Source organism: Triticum dicoccoides, chromosome 4A, assembly GCF_002162155.2.
Source record: "Triticum dicoccoides isolate Atlit2015 ecotype Zavitan chromosome 4A, WEW_v2.0, whole genome shotgun sequence".
Classification (NCBI taxonomy): domain Eukaryota; kingdom Viridiplantae; phylum Streptophyta; class Magnoliopsida; order Poales; family Poaceae; genus Triticum; species Triticum dicoccoides.
Window position 1 is genome coordinate 640,178,988 of NC_041386.1, and position 12,484 is coordinate 640,191,471.

Here is a 12,484-nt window from a genome sequence, read left to right on the forward strand (position 1 = left end):
GGCAGGCCGGCGGTGTTTGCTTCTGGTGCGGTGGGCGGTGGTTGATCGGCCTATTTATTGCCCAGGACATGACAAGAGTTTTAGTAGGACTCGTACTACCGAATCGCACTGCAGGTTTTGTTTTTTTAGACAAGAAGAATCACACTGCAGGTGGGACATAAGGCATAGTGTTGGGCTCTTCGATCGGCCCACCTACCGGAAAAGTGTAGAACCAGAAAAAAGAGACCATGGAAGGACGGCTGCCGGCCCAAACAAGAGATGGACCGGCAAGGACCCATACCCATAAAGGGATGGTTGGGGAATTGTGGGAGGCCACTCCGTTGGTGGTAATTTGTCTAAAAAAAACTCCGTTGGTGGTAATATATATAGCTACAAAATCCTTCTAAAAAAATAATCATATACTCCCTTTGTCTCAAAAAAAATGTCGAAACTTTGTGCTAACTTTAATACAAAGTTGAGACTCTTATTTTGGGACGGAAAGAGTAGTTACAAAATAAGGGAAATCATTGCGATCACCCGACCGATAATGATGCATACGTCCGCCGTCTCCATGGCTGTCGGATCTAATTCTTAATAGATAACTAGAAGCAGCGTATTATCTAAACTAGGTTTTGCAACTGAGTTGTTGCAACCTCTCCCACCGCAACAACTGGTGTGTTGCGGGATCTGGATCCCCATCCCCTCCAGAGCAGTGGCTGCCCGTGCTCCTCCCAAGCTTCCCGTTAAGTCGACGCCTCCTCGCGCTGCTTGCACCGCCGCCCGCTCCGCAATGAACGTCGGCCGTCGCGCTACACCTGAACTCGAGCTGCATCCGATGTCCCAAGGGAGCACCGGTGTCCGCGTCCATAGCAAGGAGCTGCGTTTCCCGTCGCTCCGCCGTCCCGAGGGATCACCGGCCTTTCTTTCGGGCGACGTGGTCGCTGCTTGCTGCTAGCTACAACGAGTTTCTGCAACCAGATCTTTGGTGCAAAAATAATGGTAACAAGACCTCGGATAAAAAAAATTAAATTCCAATGAGACCTCTATTGCAAAAAAAAATTGCAACAAGATATTTGTTGTAAAAATAATCCGCAACTTGATTTATGTTGCAAAATTTTCTGCAACATAACCCATGTTGCAAAACAATTCTAAAACACAGCATGTGTTGCAATGGTAGAAGGTGACCCTTGGCCACTCGTTCCGTCAAACCTGACCGCTTGCGAGGCGGCAGAGCTTTTAAAAATATCCGCCGGCCGATGCGTAGCAGCTCCCACAAAATAAATCATGTTGAGTTCCTTTTGTTGGACGTGGGGAGAATGTTATAATTTGCAGGAAGAGGAAATTTAAGAAATTCTCATTCAAAAAACAGTTTTTTGGTTCATTTCGAAAGGCATTGTTTGTACAGTGGAAAAGTTGGGCTCCATCTCCAACCTGGTTGAGCCGAACCATTCCATTCCTCCATTCCCCAGCACACACCTAGATCCAGCAACCACACCACGGCAGCAGCGCCGCCGGCGCTCCCGGACGAGCAAGATCATCCTCCTCCTCCGCCTCCCACCCGACGACCCGGTCTGCCTCCTCCGCGCCTCCCTCGTCTGCAAGGCCTGGGGTTGCGTCGTCTCCCGCCCCGGATTCCGCCGCCGCCTCCACGAGCTCCACTGGGCACCCCCCCGTGCTCGGCTTCCTCCTCCAGGACTGGAGAAACAAGCGCGTCCCCCGCTTCAACCCCATCACCGCTTCGTCCTTTTCCCTCGCCGTACCAGAGTACGGATCCTGGCTGGCTGCAATTATCTTATTCTATTTGAGAACTGTTATTATATGCGTCTCCAGTACTCCATAATTTGAGTACTAGCTAGTTGCAAATATCTCATGACTATGCAGCTTACTCGCATAGCACTTCATAATCTGTGCAAACTCCAGCCAGTTGTTAGAAAAGGCAGTCAACAGAGCGAAGTTAGCACCTTGTGTCATCAAATTGGTTGACAGAATAATTGTAGTTGTGTTGTCTAACATCGTAACCCCTTTTTATTTTTACATTTTTGCTAAAAATCAGTCGACTGATTTTGATTTGGCTTTAAGTCAAATTTTGAGGCGTTGATTCAGTCTGAATCTTGGCGCACTGGTGTGTCTGTGTTCCACGTGTGAGAGGGGTTTTGGGGATCAAGATGTGGGCTATTGGGTTCTGGTTTTTTCTTCCACCTGGTCTGGACCCGCGCCCGTCCCCCGAGGGGAAGGATGAAGGCGAGTTTTCCCGGCGGGAGCTGCAGGGATGGATGGTAGGGCAGCGGAGCTGTCCCGTCGGGCGAGGCATCACCGTGTGCCGGTCGGTGGGTGCGGAACCAGGTTTAGGGTTTAGGGTTTAGGGTTTAGGGTTTAGGGTTCGCTGTCGTCGGTGGGGAGGAAGGTGCGACCATCAGTGCACATTATTATCGTTGTTTTATTATTTCTTTAGTCATCAGTATTTTTGTTGTTTTATTATTTTCTGAATTTCATTGTCTTATTATTACTTCAGTACTTCAGTCTTCAGACTCATTCTTTCAAATTCAGTTTGTTGATCTTCAGTGCACATGTTTATTCATTATTCAGCAAGTCCCTTCTCACTTAGATTTTCATTTTTCAAATCCCTACTTATCAGTCATTCCTCAGTCTATCAGGTTTCTTGTTTTTTATTTCAGTCCTTCAGTATATATGTCCTCAGTTTTCTTCTGTTTCAGATTTATGTATTTTGTCCTTCAATTTTTAAAATCACTCTTTCTTCAGTCTTTCAGTCCTACCTTCTCAGTCATCTTCAGTACTCACTGAACATCAAGACTATGCGATCAGGCCAGGTTTGGGCAAAGGTTTTTCCAGTGTTCGTTTTTTGACGTTCTGTCACTATCTAGGATTGTTCAGATTTTCCCTTTTTTTAGATAACATCGCCACAACTTTATCATTATTATTGTTCCTCACATGAGGATTTGGTTCTTCAGTTTCGTCAATAGTTTCAGTATTAGGTGTCATTTTCATCAGTTTCCTCACTAGTTTCACTGTTTGGTGTCATTTTCTTCAGTTTTGTCAGAAGTTTCAGTGTTAGGTGTCATTTTATTTGGTTGTGCCAGTTACCGCGTAGGTAGGTTAGTTAGCTAGTTTAGCAAGTTTTCAGACAGTTTTCTGAATATCTAAATCTCCCATTTCACTTCTTTAGTCTTCATTTTATTTCTTCACAATGATTTTCTTTTTTAGTCCTTCTTTTCCCGGTTATTATTTCTTCATTTTTCCAGATTAGATACATGCTGGAAATGCATTGAATGGAAGTGTCAGTGTTGTTGAATCCTACCATGATGAGATACATGTTTGAACGTCAGAGATACAACTCACAGCAAAATCATTTTTGCAGGTCTGCGCAACAAGCCTGCTGACATCCGCGTCGCTTCCAGTGACTGTAGCAGCCAAGAAGGAGCTGCCTGTTTGTGGGGGCGGGTCTCAAGACGGAGCTATTTGGGCTTGAAGGTTAGGTCAATTTTTAGGCATTCAGTTCGGTCCAATTGCAGGCTACGTTTTGCTCTGCCTCTCTTTTTTTGTGTTTTTCGCAACGCTCTAAGAGCTTTAGTTTTGTTATATACAACGGAGTAGGGCCCTGCGGATCCTCTTATTTCTTTTGAATGTTTTTTTTGCAGGAGTTCATTGCCCCCCTCCGTGTGGACTGATTAACACTTCTTCAAAGGGACAGCTAGGTACCCCCTTTTTTAATTTATGTTTTCAGTTTGTGTCATCTTTATGTCAGTCAAATTCAGTTTTCCTTTCAGTCTTCTTAGTCTCAAGTTTTAGTATCCTTATTAGTTTGAGTGTTGCTCGACTGGTGATTCAAAAATATTCATGAATTTGGAAAAAGTTTGCAGATTTCAGAAAAGGTTCATGAATTTTTTTTAAGTCTTGGATTAAAAAAATTCATGGGTTTGATTTTTTTCATGAATTGGAAAAAGTGCGCGCATTTGAATCCTCTGCAAAATTGAAAAAAGTTCATGAGTTGAAAAATTGTACATGAATTTAAAAAAACATGGATTTGAAACAAGTTCACGGGTTTTGAAAAAAGGTTAATGAATTTGTAAAAAGTTCATGGCGATCGGGCATGGACGGGGGCAGTGCAACTCTAGCACAGACAGGGAGCCAATAGTTGGATGCAGAATGGGCGACCAGATTCTAGGCAGGAGCCGGCATAGCTTGTACGGGCGGTGCCGAAGTGTGGATGACCGGCGGGAAGGACCGGATATTTTTAGGCGGCTGCTAAATCATCCGCCTAGCCAGCCGTCCGATCTGCCCCTGGTGGCCGTTCGATCACGGCAACACAGCCCCACTCCATGTCTTCCTCCTCTGATCCCATTTCACGAGAGAAACACAGCACCCATTGTGGCACATGTGTCGTGGGACCTCGCGGCACCGAGCCATCGGCGAGCACTGCAACGCAGCTCCAAGAGCCGCCCGCGACCGCTACATCGCCGACTGTCCTCCGGGAGCCCGGCGTGCAGCACCGGGACCACTGGCGTGCGGCTCCATGGCAACACCAAGCGCGGCAAGAAAACTTCAATGCACCGACGACGTCTCCGGTGAAGCTTCATTGCAGCTCCGGCAGCACTCCATTGCAGCCCCGGGCGGTGCTCCATTGCAACTCTAGCACGCGACAAAAAGCTCCAACGCAGCACCGGTGGCGAGCAGCTCAGCCTCCTCCTGCGTGCTGCGTTGCAGCATCGGCGCCCGCCTCCGGCCTTTGCACTGCGTTGCAACACCGGCGGTGAGCAGCCCAGCCTCCTCCTGCGTGCTGCGTGCATCACTGGCGGCGAGCGGTGTCGCCCTCCTGCCTTCGTGCTGCGTTGCAACACCGGCTGTGAGGATCAACAGCTGGTGGTTGCGACGCCCCTCATTCGCGGCACCAACAGCAACTAATTGTGCCGGGATGCAGCAGGCGGTGGTTGCCGTCATCCCTCCCGATTCGCAGCAGTGGCGGCTGGTGGTCGGCGTTGCCATGGAAGCCCCGATTCGCAGCAGTGGCGGCTGGTGGTCGGCGTTGCCATGGAAGCCCTCCCCTCTCGGATGTGAACAACGAGAGATGGGGAAAGGAAAGAGACGAACGTGGAGAACGCGTGGAGGAGAGTGAAGGGATAAGGCTGAGGGGAAGCGGTGGACTAGCCCACAAGGGCACGTGTCGAGCAGGGGACAAGGTTTACAAAATGAGAGATCAGTCGGTTGGAAATAAACGTTTTTCATATTTTTATCACTTGCTCTGTTCACCATATACACGACTGACATGTGGGCTCACTTTTGTTGAGGTGTTTTTCTAAGAAAACTATTATAGAAATGAGGGACACAAGTGTCTTTTCATGTGCCAATTAATACCGTTTGCTGAAAATATGGAGGGTAGTGTTGGGAAGGAAATTCGGAACCGATGTCAAATAGGGAAGAAAATAATTTTCAGATCAAATAGGAGAGACATGCCTAACCCCTTTTAACAAACTGCTTGGGCTGAAGCATTCCACTCAACCACCCAGATCCAGATCTAGAGACCACCATGGCAGTAGAGTTGTTGACGCTCCCGGGTGAGCTCTTCGAAGAGATCCTCCTCCGGCTTCCCCCCCGATGAGCCAGCCTGCCTCCTCCGTGCCTCCCTTGTTTGCAAGGCCTGGGGTTGCGCCGTCACCTGTCCCAGCCTCCGCCGTCGCCTCCACGAGCTCCATCGTACAACCCCCGTGCTTGGCTTCCTGCACGACCGTCGCGACAAGAGCATCTCAGACTTCATCCCCACCACAATATCGTCCTTCTCACTCACCGTTCCAGACCGCCGGTGCTGGCGGGCCCTCAACTGCCGCCACGGTCGGGTCCTCTTTCTCTCTAACTCCAAGGGCCAAAACACCGAGGAATTTCTCCTGTGGGAGCCAATCACGGGTGCCCAACAGCGCATACCGGCGCCCGTGGCTTACGACAACATAAGTGCGAACGTGATTGTGTACCCACCTGCCGCCGTGTTCTGCACAGCGGACGGGTGCGACCACCACGACTGCCTGGGGGGCCCTTTCTGCGTGTTGTTCATCTTCTCTGTCAACAACGTAGACACTGACGATGACACTGACGACGACGGTGTCACGTGGGCAGGCATATACTCGTCAGAAACTGGCACCTGGGGCGAGCTGACCTCATTGCACCCCTTCTGGCCCATGTGCTTCACATTTTATTCCAGTGTGCTTGTTGGGAGGTCTTTGCTCTACTTCATGTTTGATGATGGGTCCATCCTAGAGTATGACCTTGCACGGCACGGTCTGGCTGTGGTTGATCCACCTGAGTCAGACTACATCGACCAATGTAACATCATGCTGGCGGAGGACGGCGGACTAGGTGTTAATGAAGTTATGAATTTGCACCTCAAATTGTGGGCACGGGAGGCGAGTGATATCACTGATGCACGATGGGTGCTGAGCCGAGTCATCTACCTCGGCAGTTTGCTCCCAATTAGTGCTTTTGTGGATGCAGAGACTAGAGTGCTAGTGTTGGGCTTTGCCGAGGGAGCAAATGTCATCTTCGTGACCACGGTTGCTGGCGTCTTCATGATCAAACTACAATCAAATGAGGTGAGAAAGGTGTGCGATGATCATGGCTTTCGTAATTTGATTCCAGTTGTCAGCTTCTACACTCCTATGCCTCGAGTTGAGCACAAGGATCCGTCGTTGAAGCATAGTGAGGAGGCAGATGGTACCGACCAAGAAGGGGAGGAGGAGAAGACAGCAGATCATGCACAACAGTTGATTAACAATGGGTCCAATGTTAACAAGGAGGGGGACTTTGTCAACATCCTCGAATGCGCTATCCATGCCACAGAGAACAGGTTAGTTCGGTGCTGAAGCATGCCAATGTATTCTTTGTGTGGAAAATAAATTGCAAGTAGTTCAGTGCTCTTTTGGGTCTGTAATTGTTCTAACATGCCCCTTGTTGCTCTAGGCCTTTGGCTTTTGTAGTTTGGTTTCAGATGTTCTATGGTAATGTGATTACTGAGCTATGAGTGTGTTGCTGTTTGAGATGTTACTCGAGAGCAATACTTGGGAGTTAGAGCCTAGTATGTTCTGTTGTGATTAGCATCGTTTTTATATCAAAGTTCAGGTACCATGCTACTCTACTTGAGAAATGTTATATGTGTCCAGTACTGGCTAGTTACAAATATCTCATCACTCTGCAGTTTATTCGTATAGTACTTCATAATGTGTGCAAGCACTAGCCAGTTGTTAGAAAAGGCAGTCAACAGAACAAAGCTAGCACCTTGTGTCGTCAAATTGGTTGACAGAATTATTTTAGTTGTGCTTTTGTACCGTAGATCACAGTAACTTTCTGCCTTGTGTTATACTCCTTGACATATAGATAGAAACTGAATGCCCTTTATTGTCAGGGTTCCACCTTGTGGGGAAGTTGCTCCAAAGTGTACCGGCACGGTCAACAAATATGGATGCAGCTTGCTATGTGAAGCTCAAGAGGCGTCTGATCCTTTGGGTGATGTCCCCAAGAGTGCGCGGAATGAAGAGTCCGCGAAGAGTTCAGATAGAATCCACAAAGATGGTGCTGGGAACTCAGAAAACCTGCAGTAGCAATGTCGATGATGCTCCAATTTCAGAGAAAGGTGATTCTGAATAATGTGTTCTACATACTCGCGACTCAGGGCTGTAGTGGCGATGCCAGGGCCGCAGTACTGTGCGTTGAAATACTCTTAAGTTTGCATTATTATCTAGGCATATGTATATGGAATAATTTCTCAAACCAGTCGTGGAACCCTCTGCCATCAACATGGCACAGATTGAAGTGTGTTTGGGACTTGGAACAGTTTGCTATGTGGACATATATCTTAAACTATCACCATCATTCATTCGATATGGGACCATTTAATTCGAGTTGTTTTCCTAATATTTTACAGTACTGTGCATTGTTCAGCTTTACAACACAGATCGTAGATGATGTTGCACAAAGCATAGGGAACTTTTGCTTGCTCCAAGCAAGCTTGTTTGTGAACGTGTACCTGATGCCATGTGTCAGTTACACCACAACTTTTTTTTTTTGAGGACTAGAGTAAACAGGCTTACTCCAGTGGGGGCTTACATTCAGAGAGCATTAGGCTCCTTAACCCATCGGGTACATTTGCAATCAGGAAATGGTCCCCTGTTCTCCTAGCTTCTGCTGCAAGCTCACGCGCAAGGGAATTTCGTTCTCTGGCAATGTGAATCACCTGTTGACTAGCAAAACTTGCCAGTGACGATCTTGTATCCATGATCAATCCATAGGTAGCTGACCGGTTCTGGCCACCTTCTTTGAGATCATCAGCTAATGATTTGCAGTCTGCTTTCCACCAGGCTATGCCCGTTAAAACTATTCCCTCCGTTCGGAATTACTTGTCGCAGAAGTGGATGTATCTAGACATATTTTAGTTCCACATACATCCATTTCCGAGACAAATAATTCCGAACGGAGGGAGTAGATGCCAAAGCATGCAAACCCATCAACAAGGTCTGTCCCTCAGCCTCCTGAGCACAATTTGCAGGGCCTAGCTAGCTTCCTGCCCATCGACAAGTAGACGTGCCCTTTCTGATCCCGTGCTACTGCGCCTCCCCAACACTGTTTGCTGTCAGGAAGGAAAGACGCATCTGTGTTCAGTTTAGCAGTTCCTCTCGTCGGTGCAGTCCACTGTATTTTCTGACTTGCATGATCCCGTGGGCAAAGATTGGTCCGAGCCCCGCATCCTTTTCCATCGAGCGCCGGTTCAGCTACTGCCGCATTCTTCCATTCATTATCCAGTCTCGACAGAAAGGCAGCTGACGCTATGACTGGCTCCTTGCCGTCTCCATGCACGCAGTTATCTCGCAGGTGCCAGCATCTCCACAACAGCAGCGAGATTTTTGCACGTGCATTATCAGAGACAGTGCTCAAATAGGATTTGCAGCCAATCCTCACCAGTGTTCCAAAAATGTTTTTCTGCTGGAAGATCCCATTCCTCCCTCATTTTGTATCTCAACGCTCTACTGTTGGTACAGCTAACAACTGCATGGCATTCATCCTCATCCCCACACCCGCATATGTCACAGGTCTCATCCAGTGTGATCGTGTGCCTGCACTTGTTCTTCTTCATAGGCTCATAGCCAGAGTGTTTGTCGCTACCCTCCATCCAAATATTCTCACCTTCGGTGGGACGTCAGCCTTCCAAATGAGGTCCCATATGCTGCGATTATCCGGGTTGTTCGTCGAGCTAGAGGGTTCCAGAGCCGACTATTCTTGATAGCCATCGCCAAATTATAAGCACTCCTAACTGTGAATATCCCGTTCTTTTCAGGGTGCCAAGCAATGCAGTCTCTCGCATCCGACCTCGGCATTGAGATCCTACGTATATCATCAGCATCAAAAGAATGAAAATTTTGCTTTATGAGTGTAACATTCTATTCCTTCCGGTCCGGGTGCATGAGTACAGTGACGGTTATTCGGCAGTTCTGTACATATTTTCTCATTATTTGTGTCTATCGCGCTCCTCTTGGAGCCATCGGTGCATAGGTTACATATATATACACCGATCTGGTTTGCTTACCAAGCGCACATGGCCGTCAAGGTGCAACAAGGGTACTCTCAGCATCCATGTGTTCTGCTTGTTTGCTTTGCTAATCGGGAGATCTCAGTTTTCTAGAAATGTTTGTTTGGTGGTGTGTTCACCTGTGATTTTAGTGAAACAACGACACTCTTCTTGGTCTGGTCATGAAAAAAACGAGACGGAGGAACTTAATTGCTTTTGGTGAGAATAATAATATGCTCCGTTGTATTTTCGATTTTATTCATTCCGCTTTGGAGGAAAGCAGCCCGGGAAGCTTAAAATAGCAAATGGAACTCTGCTGTGGTCTGCCATTCGTGATAAGAATTGGTACCAAACCATGTTTGCAATGATACGCTTTGTTAAACTATTTCTTTTATGGATTTTCCTCTCGTGATAAGAATGAAATTTTATTTCGTCTTGAATATGATTTTGTGTCATACTTATAACGCACATTGATGTGCGTAGTATTAGACATTATAATTAGTCAGTCAATTTTAGCCCTAAACTTTGAGAAATTCTGATTCCGCCTCTGTTCATAGCCAGAGTGTTTGTCGCTACCCTCCATCCAAATATTCTCACCTTCGGTGGGACGTCAGCCTTCCAAATGAGGTCCCATATGCTGCGATTATCTTGGTTGTTCGTCGACCTAGAGGGTTCCAGAGCCGACTATTCTTGATAGCCATCGCCAAATTATAAGCACTCCTAACTGTGAATATCCCGTTCTTTTCAGGGTGCCAAGCAATGCAGTCTCTCGCACCCGACCTCGGCATTGTGATCCTACATATATCATCAGCATCAAAAGGATGAAAATTTTGCTTTATGAGTGTAACATTCTATTCCTTCCGGTCCAGGTGCATGAGTACAGTGATGGTTATCCGGCAGTTCTGTACATATTTTCTCATTGTTTGCGTCTATCGCGCTCCTCTTGGAGCCATCGGTGCATATGTTACATATATATACACCGATCTGGTTTGCTTGCCAAGCGCACATGGCCGTCAAGGTGCAACAAGGGTACTCTCAGCGTCCATGTGTTCTGCTTGTTTGCTTTGCTAATCGGGAGATCTCAGTTTTTTAGAAATGTTTGTTTGGTGGTGTGTTCACATGTGATTTTAGTGAAACAACGACGCTCTTCTTGGTCTGGTCATGAAAAAAACGAGACGGAGGAACTTAATTGCTTTTGGTGAGAATAATAATATGCTCCGTTGTATTTTCGATTTTATTCATTCCGCTTTGGAGGAAAGCAGCCCGGGAAGCTTAAAATAGCAAATGGAACTCTGCTGTGGTCTGTCATTCGTGATAAGAATTGGTACCAAACCAAGTTTGCAATGATACGCTTTGTTGAACTATTTCTTTTATGGATTTTCCTCTCGTGATAAGAATGAATTTTTATTTCGTCTTGAATGTGATTTTGTGTCATACTTATAACGCACATTGATGTGCGTAGTATTAGACATTATAATTAGTCAGTTAATTTTAGCCCTAGACTTTGAGAAATTCTGATTCCACCTCTGTTCATAGCCAGAGTGTTTGTCGCTACCCTCCATCCAAATATTCTCACCTTCGGTGGGACGTCAGCCTTCCAAATGAGGTCCCATATGCTGCGATTATCTGGGTTGTTCGTCGAGCTAGAGGGTTCCAGAGCCGACTATTCTTGATAGCCATCGCCAAATTATAAGCACTCCTAACTGTGAATATCCCGTTCTTTTCTGGGTGCCAAGCAATGCAGTTTCTCGCATCCGACCTCAGCATTGAGATCCTACATATATCATCAGCATCAAAAGGATCAAAATTTTGCTTTATGAGTGTAACATTCTATTCCTTCCGGTCCGGGTGCATGAGTACAGTGACGGTTATTCGGCAGTTCTGTACATATTTTCTCATTGTTTGCGTCTATCGCGCTCCTCTTGGAGCCATCGGTGCATAGGTTACATATCTATACACCGATCTGGTTTGCTTGCCAAGCGCACATGGCCGTCAAGGTGCAACAAGGATACTCTCAGCGTCCATGTGTTCTGGTTGTTTGCTTTGCTAATCGGGAGATCTCAGTTTTCTAGAAATGTTTGTTTGGTGGTGTGTTCACCTGTGATTTTAGTGAAACAACGACGCTCTTCTTGGTCTGGTCATGAAAAAAATGAGACGGAGGAACTTAATTGCTTTTGGTGAGAATAATAATATGCTCCGTTGTATTTTCGATTTTATTCATTCCGCTTTGGAGGAAAGCAGCCCGGGAAGCTTAAAATAGCAAATGGAACTCTGCTGTGGTCTGCCATTCGTGATAAGAATTGGTACCAAACCATGTTTGCAATGATACGCTTTGTTAAACTATTTCTTTTATGGATTTTCCTCTCGTGATAAGAATGAATTTTTATTTCGTCTTGAATGTGATTTTGTGTCATACTTATAACGCACATTGATGTGCATAGTATTAGACATTATAATTAGTCAGTTAATTTTAGCCCTAGACTTTGAGAAATTCTGATTCCGCCTCTGTTCATAGCCAGAGTGTTTGTCGCTACCCTCCATCCAAATATTCTCACCTGCGGTGGGACGTCAGCCTTCCAAATGAGGTCCCATATGCTGCGATTATCTGGGTTGTTCGTCGAGCTAGAGGGTTCTAGAGCCAACTATTTCTTGATAGCCATCGCCAAATTATAAGCACTCCTAACTGTGAATATCCCGTTCTTTTCAGGGTGCCAAGCAATGCAGTCTCTCGCACCCGACCTCGGCATTGAGATCCTACATATATCATCAGCATCAAAAGGATGAAAATTTTGCTTTATGAGTGTAACATTTTATTCCTTCCGGTCCGGGTGCATGAGTACAGTGACGGTTATTCGGCAGTTCTGTACATATTTTCTCATTGTTTGCGTCTATCGCGCTCCTCTTGGAGCCATCGGTGCATATGTTACATATATATACACCGAT

The 12,484-nt window shown here is 46.5% G+C and overlaps 1 pseudogene; it reads left to right on the top strand.

Annotated features, from left to right (window-relative positions):
• Positions 1–3,705: 3,705 nt before the first annotated feature.
• On the top strand, positions 3,706–7,580 carry LOC119283942 (annotated as a pseudogene).
• Positions 7,581–12,484: the final 4,904 nt, after the last annotated feature.